At 46.8% G+C, this 12,237-nt stretch overlaps 1 protein-coding gene across 1 annotated transcript in view; it reads right to left on the minus strand.

Annotated features, from left to right (window-relative positions):
• Positions 1–12,237, minus strand: part of zswim7 (zinc finger, SWIM-type containing 7) — a 58,418-nt gene that overhangs the window by 3,615 nt on the left and 42,566 nt on the right. The gene's annotated exons all lie outside the window — the stretch shown is intronic.

The following is a 12,237-nucleotide window of genomic DNA, read 5'->3' on the forward strand; positions in this document are numbered from 1 at the left end:
CAGTTTCCCCACTGCCGATGTTAGACCAACTGGTCTGTAATTCCCCGTTTTCTCTCTCCCTCCCTTTTTAAAAAGTGGGGTTACATTAGCCATATCTTGGACACGTTCAGACACATCCTAGACCCTGGCACCAGGGAGGCAAACTACCAACTACCAAATACTGTGTCCACAGAATCATCTGTCTGACCCCCTAACTATAGAGTTACCTATTATTAATGCCCTCCTCTTCTTTTCCTTACCCTTCTGAGCAACAGGGCCGGTCTCTGTACCAGTGGCCGGCTGCTGTCGCTACCCCCAGGTAGGCTGTGCCCCCCAACAGTACTCAAACAGGAGTACTTATTGTCAAGGTGTACAGCCACCTAATCTCTAGTCCCTGCCTCTGCCCCTTGTCCTCCTAACCGTGACCCACTTGTCTGCCTCCTGTGGTCTTGGAGTGACCACCTCTCTGTAACTCCTCTCTATGACCTCCTCACTCTCCCTGACCAGACGGAGATCATCGAGCTGCTGCTCCAGGTTCCTAATACGGTCCCTTAGGAGCCCCATCTCGACGCACCTGGCGCAGGTGTGGATGTCTGGAAGGCTATCAGATTCCTTGACCTCCCACATCTGACATCCAGAACAGTAAACTGCCCTGGCTCTCGTTCTCCCCTCTTACCCTGGATACAATACAAAGTACAATACAAACTGCTACAATACAATCAGCAGGGATCTGACTCCCAATCAGCTGCTCCCTCTTGTCAGCTTCCACCAATCAGCGGCTTCCTCAAGCCCACTTGTTTTGAATTGCGAATGGAATGTTGGAACGTTGTAGCTCCTCCCTCTGCGACCCGCTCCAATGGCTGTCGGGCCTCTGTAAGCACCAAGCCCCGCGCTCGGGTTTTAAGCTTATCGCTCGGGTGTAGCTCCTCCCTCTGCGACTGCTCCAATGGCTCTCGGGCAATAGCAAAAATGTCCTTCCTCAAATTAGAAGACCAAAACTGTACACAATACTCCAGATCTGGTCTCACCAGGGCCCTGTACAACTGCAGAAGGACCTCTTTGCCCCTATACTCAACTCCTCTCATTATTAAGGCCAACATGACATTAGCTTTCTTCACTGCTTGTTGTACCTGCATGCTTACTTTCAGTGACTGATGTACAAGGACACCCAGGTCTTGTTGTACTTCCCCTTTTTGCTAACCCGACACCATTCAGATAATAATCTGCCTTCCCGTTCTTGTCTCCAAAGTGGATAACCTCACATTATCCATCTTAAACTGCATCTGCCATGCATCTGCCCATTCACCCAATCTGTCTAAGTTACTCTGCACCCTCAGAGCATCCTCTTCACAGTTCACACTGCCACCCAGCTTTGTGTCATCTGCAAATTTGCTAATTTTACTTTTAATTCCTTCATCTAAATCACTAATGTAGATGGTAAATAGCTGTAATTGAAATGCAGTGTGCCTTGATGCAACTCTACGAAGCTTTGGTCTTACAATGGTGAAAAGTATTCTTAGAATGCAGTGGCTCTGTTCTGCATTCAACAAGATCTTTGAAGATCTTGGTTGTTTAGATTAGTTTGTTGTTTTGTTTAGTTTAGTTTAGAGATACAGCACGGAAACAAGCCCTTCGACCCATCGAGTCCGCACCGACCAGCGATCACCCCACATACTAGCACTATCCTGCACACATTAGGGACAATTTACAATCCTTACCGAAGCCAATTAGTACAAACCTGCACGTTTTTGGAGTGTGGGAGGAAACCGGAGTGCCCGGAGAAAACGGGGAGAACGTGCAAACTCTGTATAGACAGTACCCGTAGTTAGGATCGAACCTGGCGCTGTGAAGCAGCAACTTTACCGCTGCGCTACCTTGCTGCTGGTCTGCTTCTGGTTGCAACACTCTATTCCAACCCCAAACATAGAAAATAGGTGCAGGAGGAGGCCATTCGGCCCTTCGAGCCAGCACCGCTCATTGTGATCATGGCTGATCGTCCCCTATCAATAACCCGTGCCTGCCTTCTCCCCATATCCCTCGTCTCCACTAGCCCCTAGAGCTCTATCTAACTCTCTCTTAAATCCATCCTGTGACTTGGCCTCCACTCCCCTCTGTGGCAGGGAATTCCACAAATTCACAGCTCTCTGGGTGAAAAAGTTTTTTCTCACCTCAGTCTTAAATGACCTCCCCTTTATTCTAAGACTGTGGTCCCTGGTTCTGGACTCGCCCAAACGCTCAATTGTCTTGAAGCAGAAAAGTCTCCCAGCAGCCGCTGCTCTCTGGCTCAGTTACAAAAGGTTTACAACATCAGAAGGGATCCTCGTCTGCTCAATCTGAAATGGCAGCTCTTCAATAGGATATAAATCCCTCAAATTCCAGAATCCCACACCAGGGTAAACATGATCTCACTATCTAGCCTGGTGTGCCTCAGAATTATTGTTATTCCAGTAAGATCAGACAACACAAAAAAAATGGAATTTACACTATCTTTACACGATGGAAAAACTCAATCCCATAAATCAAGTTCCCTGTAAAAACGTTACTGCATTCCAAGTATAAGCAAAGCTTTGCAGAGTTGCACCAAGACACACTGCATTTCATCCCCTTACTAATAAATGTCAATGTTTCATATACCGTCTAAAATACAGGTTGCACTGACCTGCCAACTCTCTGCAGAACCTATTCCCTCAGAATAACAATATTTAGTCCCACACATAAATATTTTAAACAAATATTTAACATTCCACCTGACATCTTTCTGCCCTCTTGTGGAATCAATTTCTGTTCATTCTTTTGTTATGTTCAACTCAGGACTTGCTTTTTCCATCTTCATCCCAACTTGTTCATGCAGACCAAGATGCCCCGTCTAAGCGTTCACTTTGCCCGTTTGACCCATATCCCACTAAACCGTTTCTATCCAAGTACCAGACCAAACATCTTTTAAACATTATTGTACTTGCCTCAACTACCTCCTCCACAGCTCGTTCCCGTTCAAGTTGTGCTTATTGTCATACATATGGTGTGGCACAGGCATCCAATTAAGGTCCACCACCCATTTTCCGGCACCCTTGGTTCCTGAGCCTTTCTGGATTATCCGTTTTGCCAGACTAACGGTACCCGAACATTCCGCCTAGGCTGCCGAGATACCAGCCAGTAAAGGAAGTCGGCCATGGGAACGGATCTGCCAGCTCCGGCCGGGCTGGAGTTCCAGAGCCCCGGCCAGAGGGAGCAAATTCGAACTACCGATCGGCTGCGGAAATCCCGATGAGGATCCTAGTCTGCTTAACCTTTCACTGGATCTCAGTTCCTCAAGTCCTGGCAACATCCTTGTAAATCTTTTAGAGATATAGCGTTGTGAAACAAGGACATAGGCCCTTCAGCCCAACTAGTCCATTCCGACATAGATGCCCCTACACTAGACTAGTCCCACCTGCAGGCCTTCAAGCACAGGGCAGGCCAAACAACTTATTTCATTTACATTTCATTTCCATTTCAATTTGAAGCACAGGGCAGGCCAAACAACTTATTTCATTTGCATTTCATTTCCATTTCTATTGCAGTTGCAAGCACAGGCCAGGCCAAACAGCTCATTGCATTTTCATTTCATTTCCATTTCCATTGCAGTTTCAAGCATAGGTCAGGCCAAACAGCTCATGGCCTTTTAATTTCATTTCCATTTCCATTGCTGTTTCAAGCACAGGGCAGGCTAAACAGCTCATTGCATTTTCTTTTCATTTCATTTCCATTTCCATTGCAGTTTCAAGCACAGGGCAGGCTAAACAGCTCATTGCATTTTCTTTTCATTTCATTTCCATTTCTATTGCAGTTGCAAGCACAGGCCAGGCCAAACAGCTCATTGCATTTTCATTTCATTTCCATTTCCGTTGCAGTTTCAAGTGCAGGGCAGACCAGACAGCTCATTGCATGTTCATTTCATTTCCATTGCAGTTTCACGCACAGGGCAGGCCAGACAGTTCATTGCATTTTCATTTCATTTCCATTTCCATTGCAGTTTCAAGCACAGGGCAGGCCAAACAGCTCATTGCATTTTCATTTCATTTCCATTTCCATTGCAGTTTCAAACACAGGGCAGGCCAAACAACTCATTGCATTTTCATTAAGGGTTAACAAATCATTTATTGCAAGTACATTGCAGACTCACAGTTCAGATGATTCACAGCTTAGAATCACAGTTGTGCCCTCTCCCTCATGATCTTCCAGAGTGACTGACATCCAGGCATCCGGGGTTTTTATTGTCCTGGCCCCCCGGAAGGGGCGTTACCTTCATCATGGTGATTGACAGGCGAGAGAACCAATCAACTGATCACAAGATTTTTTAAACACTCATAACTTTTTCATTTTTCATCGATCGGAAAAATCCTCGGGGCTGCCTCAGAACTGTAAGATGGCCAAAGATCACAGCGATGTATGGTAGCGTTTTTTCTAAAATCAATATACAGCGCAGACAGGAAGTGGTCGAGATGAGACTTTTAGTTATATAGATAATATAGAATTTTACTTCGGAGTCACGTGAGTGACTACGTGAAGAAGGGCCGTCTGTCTGCGTGCGCGTCATTACGTCTGAACGCAACGCACGACGGACTGGCAGGCACTGTGTCCTCCCGGTCCGTCAGGATGGGCAGGTAAGGGAAGTTGAATTACTTACCTGCGTTCTTTCGGGCTTGAAGCTTTTTTTAGTGTCAGGGCCCAGATGTTGAGGAGACGGTCCGCGGGGAAGTCGGCTGCCGAAGACCGCAGCATTCCCAGTAGCGGGCGACGGTGTTTCCCGACATAGCGCCGGCAGAACCGGCAGGAGCCTTGTTGTAGGAGGAGGAGCTCCGTTGGTGGTCCTGCAGTACGTAAACCACCCGCAAGTCAAACAAACCCGTTGACTCAGATGAGTCCGGGGGGGGAAAAGGGATACCCTCCCTCAACGGAGAGCGTCTGAAGACGACTCTCCCACATAGGAGCAACTTTTTGGAGAAGTTGCTCCAACAATGACCTGCTCTAAAGGAGGGAGCTGTGTCAGCCCAGGCCTACAGCAGGCAGTACCGGGAGCCTCACACATGGGGCAGCCCAATGTCTTCCCCATTGGAGGGGGAAGTACATATGGAAGAAACCACGCTGAATCAGAGTACAAAAGCAGGGGGGGGGGGGGGGGGGGGGGGGGGGGGGGGGGGGGGGGGGGGGGGGGGGGGGGGGGGGGGGGGGGGGGACAAGCAGAAGAAAGGGAAGGAAGTAAGTAACTTTTACTTATATAGCACTGTTTAAGTTAACTTGCATTGACACCAAAGTGCTTTACATAAAATAAATAATAAGCACAAAAGAAAAGAAATACTTCTGCAATCATCCAGGTTCCACTGGGTGCTTCCCTGGATAGAGATCTAGCAAATGTCTCCTGCTCTGAGGAGAGGAGCATTCACGGTCAGTTTCAGTCTGACCCAAAGCAAGAATCTCGTTTAGGCCCGCTGGAGGGGCCATGTCAGCGCAGGTATCCTCAGGGGCCTGAGGCAGCATCTGTTTTCAGGGCTACCTACAAATCTCACTCTCAGTGGAGGGGAGTGTGAGTGATCAGTAGGTAACTGATCTCAAATTAAAGTATGAACATACTGAAGCACATGCATATGGCCTCAAGAGCCAGCAGTTGGCAGAATATCCGCACAAATGCCGGCAAGGGAACAGCGCTATCAGGGTGACTTTGGAGAAACCAGCCGCCGAATCCTCTCTTCAGGTAAGACCAGAAGAAGGAAGCAAAAGCTGTCGGACCAATCAAGGTACCAACGACAAGCAAAACTTCATCAGTAGGCGACAACACACCCCACACCTCCATAGGGGGTAAGCGGTTCACTGAAGCCGGTGGTAGCTTGAAAGCTGGGCACGGAAATATGATCAGAGTCGTCTTTCAAGGCAGACTCAGAATTATGGCCAGAATTGTCCGACAAGGCAGGCTCAGTATGATGAGGTTTTCAGACCACGACCCAAGCAGAGGTCAGGAGAAGCATGGAATCCACACTCCCTAACAGTCCTACTCCCAATCAAGGAGAGAAAAGGAACCCGCATCAGGGGCCTTTGGGCTTAACACAAGACCACCGGTAGCCGTGGAGGTAGGTGGGTCTGGGTTTACTGAAACAAGGGATTGTGGACCAGTTACATGTTGGTAATTTCACTCTTGTGTTTTTGTTCAAAATGACAATAACATGAATTTCAGATCTGGTTTTAAAAAACAGATAACAACATGTGATTATTTTTTACTGCACAACATACATAGGTTCCAAGCAGACTTGGAACTCGGACCGGAATTGTCTTCAAGGCAGGCCCAGTATTTTGGGCAGGATTGCCTTCCAGGACAGGTGACAGATGGAGGATGTCACTTCATCCAGGTTTAACTCATTTGTGCAGTACAGACTTTCAGAAACAGCATTTTTTTGTTACGGTCTAACTACTGTTTTATAGCAGCTTCCTATAAAATGGTCACATGGCATGCATCGACCTCAAAGATGCATACTATTCGGTGTCTATTCACTAAGAACAGGAGATATTTGAAGTTTAACTGGATGGCATGGCTCTGCCAAATGGGTTGACATCAGCTCCTAGACTATTGGCTAAACTACGGAAACCAATTCTGGGACTACAAAGGTCTCAAAGCCACATAGTAATGGCATATTTGGAGGACATTTTCATTTTTGGAGTCACCAAGAATTGGCAGAAGCATCAGTCAAAGCAAACCAAAACCCTGTTTGAAAGAATTGGTTACCTCATCCATCCAGTTAAATCAAAATTGACACCTACAAAGGTAATTGATTACCTAGAATTTACTATCAAAAACAGTAAATATGTTGGTGACATTGCCTAGGGGCAAACGACAATATTAATTAAGCCTGCTATGACCTGATAGTCAAATACTAGCCATCTATCAGGCAAACAGTGAGTGTAATTGGCAAATAGTAGTTGCATTCCCAGCAGTATGTCACGGGCCTTTGCATTACCAGAATTTACAGCGAGCAAAGGAACGAACACTCAGATTACATGCAGGCCGAATTGGCAAAACTATGGATTGCCAGCAGAGGCCATTGTTGAATAACTATGGCGGATAACGAATGGGAAACAGCTCAAGGGAAATTTTGCTCGAAAGCCATCGGGGGTTCTTCAGACCTATGCAAGCGGATGGGGAGCCACCAACACAGTCTAAAGCTGTGGAGGCAGATGGAATGAGCAGGAGTCTGTAATTCCCCAACACATGGAATCAATTACCTAGAATTATTGGGGGCACAATATGGACTCAAGGTTCTCTGTAGCAATATGCAACCGGTGCTTGTTCATATTCAGATTGATAACACCACTGCGGTGGCATATATCCATTTACAAGGGTGGTGTAAAATCTGTATCTTACGTCAGATTGTCGAACCTCATTTGGCACTGGTGTATCGAGAGGAATATTTGGGAAATCTACGAGGTAGATATAACACGGTGACAGATGCTGGATCACGAATGTTTAATAACAACACAGAATGGATGTTGAATCAGACAGTATTTAACAAAATAACTACACGATTTGGCATACCAGATGTTGATCCATTTGCATCTAGACTAAACCATTAGTTACCCAGATATGTGTCCTGCGAGCTGGATCCAGGAGCAAGGCAGTGGATGCTTTCTCCCTCAATTGGGGAGGAATGTTTATGTATGCTTTCGGCCAATTTGTCTCACAAACCGATGCTTGACAAAAATCAAGCAAGACTAAGCCACAGGCATATTGGTAGTGCCAGATTGGCCTACTCAAGCCTGGTCCCCCAAAATTTTGGGAATTATAGTCCAGCCAGTTATGGCTGTACCCAAGAGCAGGGACCTCCTAGTGAACCCAGTTACAGGGAGCAATCATCCACTACATGAACGTAATAATTTGTTGGTCTGCAGATTCTGAGGAGGCCATTTCAAGGCATAGGACTGTCCGAACAAATACAACACAGTTCGGATAACGGATGTCTTGGAGTTCCTATCAACTCTGTACTATAACTATAAACAAAGTTATAGTGCAATCTATAGTGCCAGAGGCGCACTCTCCTCCTATCTGATGCCGGAAGCAGGGCACGGTTCGATAGGAACGCACCCCTTTACAACAAAATTCATGAAGGGAATTTACAATTTAAGACCTCCAAGGCCAAGGTACACTGACACATGGGATGTGAGCGTGGTACAAACCCTACTTTGACAGTGGGGACCGCCTATAACTAACCCTGAAGGTGGTATGCTGACAAAGAGTCCTGACACTGCAAAAGCTACGGTTGGACTACATGACCACCAATATGAACAACATAACATTCCTAATCAGGAACCTGATAAAACAGAGCAGGCCAGGAATGCCAGGGATGTAGATCCAGTTCTTGGCATATCCAGAGGACCAATGGTTGTGTGTGTGTGGTAACATACTAACACCACTATCTGAGAGTTACGGAGAACCTCAGAGGCTCAGAACAATCGGTCCTCATCAGCCATAAAAAAACCACACCAAAAGGTGTCAACTCAAACCATCTCCAGATGGTCAAAAGGGGTAATGGCGGTAGCAGGAGTAAACATTTATATGGTTAAATCTCACTCCACCAGGGCTGCATCTACGTCGGCAGCAAGAGCTATGGACGTGCCTCTTGACGACATCCTAGTGGCTGCAGGATGGACAAATGAAATAACGGTCCACAGGTTTTATAACAAACCCATAACCGGACTGGGGGTGTTTGCACGTTCCATTTTAAGTTCTGTCTCTTAGTTTCCCCCCAAGGTTGGGAGGGGTAACTATTTAAAAAAAAAAAAACTTTTCTTTCATTTAAAGCATCAGTGTCTTTACTTAACTACGTAATGTCTGAATGCTTTAATGATTACACGCATCCATGGTCAATCCATCCAGTGTGTGATGCCTGGATTCGTAACCAGCGTAAAATCACAGAGCTTTGAAATCTTCACGTAGTCACTCACGTGACTCCGAACTAAAATAGTAAGATTAAACGAGAACTTACCAGTTTGAAGTTTGATCTTGATTTTATGAGGAGTTACGATGAGCGATTACGTGCCCACCGCTCCCACCCTCATACTATCAAGGTCATATGGAAGTTCTAGTTTCTTCACAATCTTACTATTCTCAGGTCTTCATTTTATCTGTGATTTTTAACACCGCTGCTTTGAAGATTGACGCGCACGCAGACGGACGGCCCTTCTTCACGTAATCGTTCATCATAAAATCAAGATCAAACTTCAAACTGGTAAGTTCTCGTTTAATCTTACTATTCTCCTGCATGCCTTGCACTCTTCCAGTGATTCACTTGATCCCAGCTACTTGTACCTGACTCATGCCTCCTGACCAGAGCTTCACTATCTCTTGAGATACAATATCTCTTGTCATCGAAGGTTCCTTTGAACGCTCACTATCTGATGTTTAAGAGCCTTCCACTTGAGTGCCTTTACTTGCAAACTACCTATCAACGTTCCAATCAAAGTTTAATTCCTGTGAACTATTGTCGAAAGTCACCCTGGCCTAATATTGAATTATAACTTGTGGACCAGTTGTCCTTTCCATAACTATTTAAAATCTAATATAACTCTGGTCACTGGTCCCAAAGTGCTCTACCTCCAACATCTCAGTCACTTGGCCTGCACAAGTTTTAGTTTTAGAGATACAGCGGATGTAGTAGATGAGGTTGGAGGTGAACCACTGCCTCACCTGGAAAGACTGATTAGGTCCTTGGATGGAGTCAAGGGGGGAGGTAAAACGACAAGTATAGCATATCCTGCGGTTGCAGGGGAAAGTGCCCAGGGAGGGGGTGGTTTGGGTGGGAAGGGACGAATTAACCAGGGAGTTACTATCTAAATGGTGGCCGATTGGGAAAGGGGGAGATGCAGCGAGACCTGGGTGTCATGGTACACCAGTCATTGAAGGTAGGCATGCAGGTGCAGCAGGCAGTAAAGAAAGCGAATGGTATGTTAGCTTTCATTGCAAAAGGATTTGAGTATAGGAGCAGAGAGGTTCTACTGCAGTTGTACAGGGTCTTGGTGAGACCACACCTGGAGTATTGCGTACAGTTTTGGTCTCCAAATCTGAGGAAGGACATTATTGCCATAGAGAGAGTGCAGAGATGGTTCACCAGACTGATTCCTGGGATGTCAGGACTGTCTTATGAAGAAAGACTGGATAGACTTGGTTTATACTCTCTAGAATTTAGAAGATTGAGAGGGGATCTTATAGAAACTTACAAAATTCTTAAGGGGTTGGACAGGCTAGATGCAGGAAGATTGTTCCCGATGTTGGGGAAGTCCAGGACAAGGGGTCACAGCTTAAGGATAAAGGGGAAATCCTTTAAAACCGAGATGAGAAGAACTTTTTTCACACGCAGAGAGTGGTGAATCTCTGGAACTCTCTGCCACTGAGGGTAGTTGAGGCCAGTTCATTGGCTATATTTAAGAGGGAGTTAGATGTGGCCCTTATGGCTAAGGGGATCAGGGGGTATGGAGGGAAGGCAGGTACGGGATACTGAGTTGGATGATCAGCCATGATCATATTGAATGGCGGTGCAGGCTCGAAGGGCCGAATGGCCTACTCCTGCACCTAATTTCTATGTTTCTATGTTACGGAGGGAATGGTCTCTGCAGAAAGCTGAAAGGGGAGGAGATGGGAAGATGTGGCCAGTGGTGGGAATCTTTTGGAGGTGGTGAAAATGTCGGAGGATTATATGTTATATGGAGGATTATATGCGACAGCTGATGGGGAGGACAAGGGGGACTCTGTTCTTGTTATGAGTAGGGGGATGGGGAGTGAGAGCAGAGCTGTGGGATATAGACGAGAACCTGGTGAGAGCCTTATCTATAATAGAAGGGGGGAACCCCCGTTCCCTGAAGAATGAAGACATCTCCGATGCCCAGGTCTGGAACACCTCATCCTGGGTGCAGATGCGACGTAGACGGAGGAATTGGTGGTAGGGGATAGAGTCCTTACAGGAAGCAGGGTGGGAGTCTATGGGAGTCAGTTGGTTTGTAGTAGATGTCGGTCAGTCGTCTGTTGTCTGCGATGGAGATGGTGAGATCTAGAAACGGTAGGGAGATGTTGGAAATGGTCCAGGTGTATTTGAGTGCCTTATGGAAATTAGTGGTGAAATGGATGAAGTCAGTGAGTTCAGCATGGGTGCAGGAGGTAGCACTCAATGTAGCGGAGGTGAAGGTCAGGGATAGGGCCAAGGTACGCCTCGAACAAGGATTGTTCGACGTACCCAACATACCCATGCGCGTGCCCATAGCTACGTAGCCTTGGATTTGGAAGAATTGGGAGGAATCAAAGGAAAAGTTGTTGAGGGTAAGGACCAGCTCCGCTAGGCGGAGGAAAGTATTAGTAGACGGAAATTGGTTGGTTCTGCGGTCGAGGAAGAAATGGAGGGCTTTAAGACCCTCGTGGTGGGGGTTGGAGGTGTAGAGTGAGCGGACATCTGTAGTAAAGATGAGGGAGTGGGGGCCTGGAAAAAGGAAGTTATGGAGGAGACGAAGAGTGTGTGAGGTGTCTTGAACATAGGTGGGGAGGGATTGGACCAGGGGGGAGAGGATGGAGTCGAGGTTTGTGGAAATAACTTTGGTGGGACATAAACAAGTAGAAACAATGGGTCTGCCAGGACAGTCAGGTTTGTGGATTTTGGGGAGAAGATATAATCGGGCCGTGCGGGGCTGGGGAACGATGAGATTGGAGGCTTGGGAGGGCAGGGAGCCGGAAGCGACGAAGCCAGAGATGGGGCTTGAGATAATGGCCTGGTGCTCAAAGCTGGTCAACTACAGGACTGCTTGGAGTCAGTGGACTGACCGATATTCAAGGACTCGGCAACAGACGTTAATGAGTACGCCACAGTTGCTACCGACTTCATAACGGTGGGTATATGTGGAGGAGTGTTCCCATTAAAAACCAAACGAGTTCCCCAAACAAACACCTTGCATTGACCAGGAGGTCCGCAATCTTTTGAAGACCACATCTTGAGCATTCAAGACTAGCGACGCAGATCTGTAAAAGAAACCCAGATATAAACTCGATAAGGTTATCAAAAAGGGACTTCCGCTCCAAACTGGAGGATGAGGTGGATGTTCGGCAGGTTCGACAGCTTGAAGGCCATCACCTCCAACCAGGCGAAACCAGGGGCAGTTCAAGCGACAGCGAAGCATCACTCCCTGACGAGGTCAATGCGTCCTCCACACGCTTTGATTTGGAGAACAATGATGTGCCTTACCAGGCCCCCATAT

The sequence above is a fragment of the Leucoraja erinacea genome, chromosome 28 (genome assembly GCF_028641065.1).
Source record: "Leucoraja erinacea ecotype New England chromosome 28, Leri_hhj_1, whole genome shotgun sequence".
NCBI lineage: Eukaryota > Metazoa > Chordata > Chondrichthyes > Rajiformes > Rajidae > Leucoraja > Leucoraja erinaceus.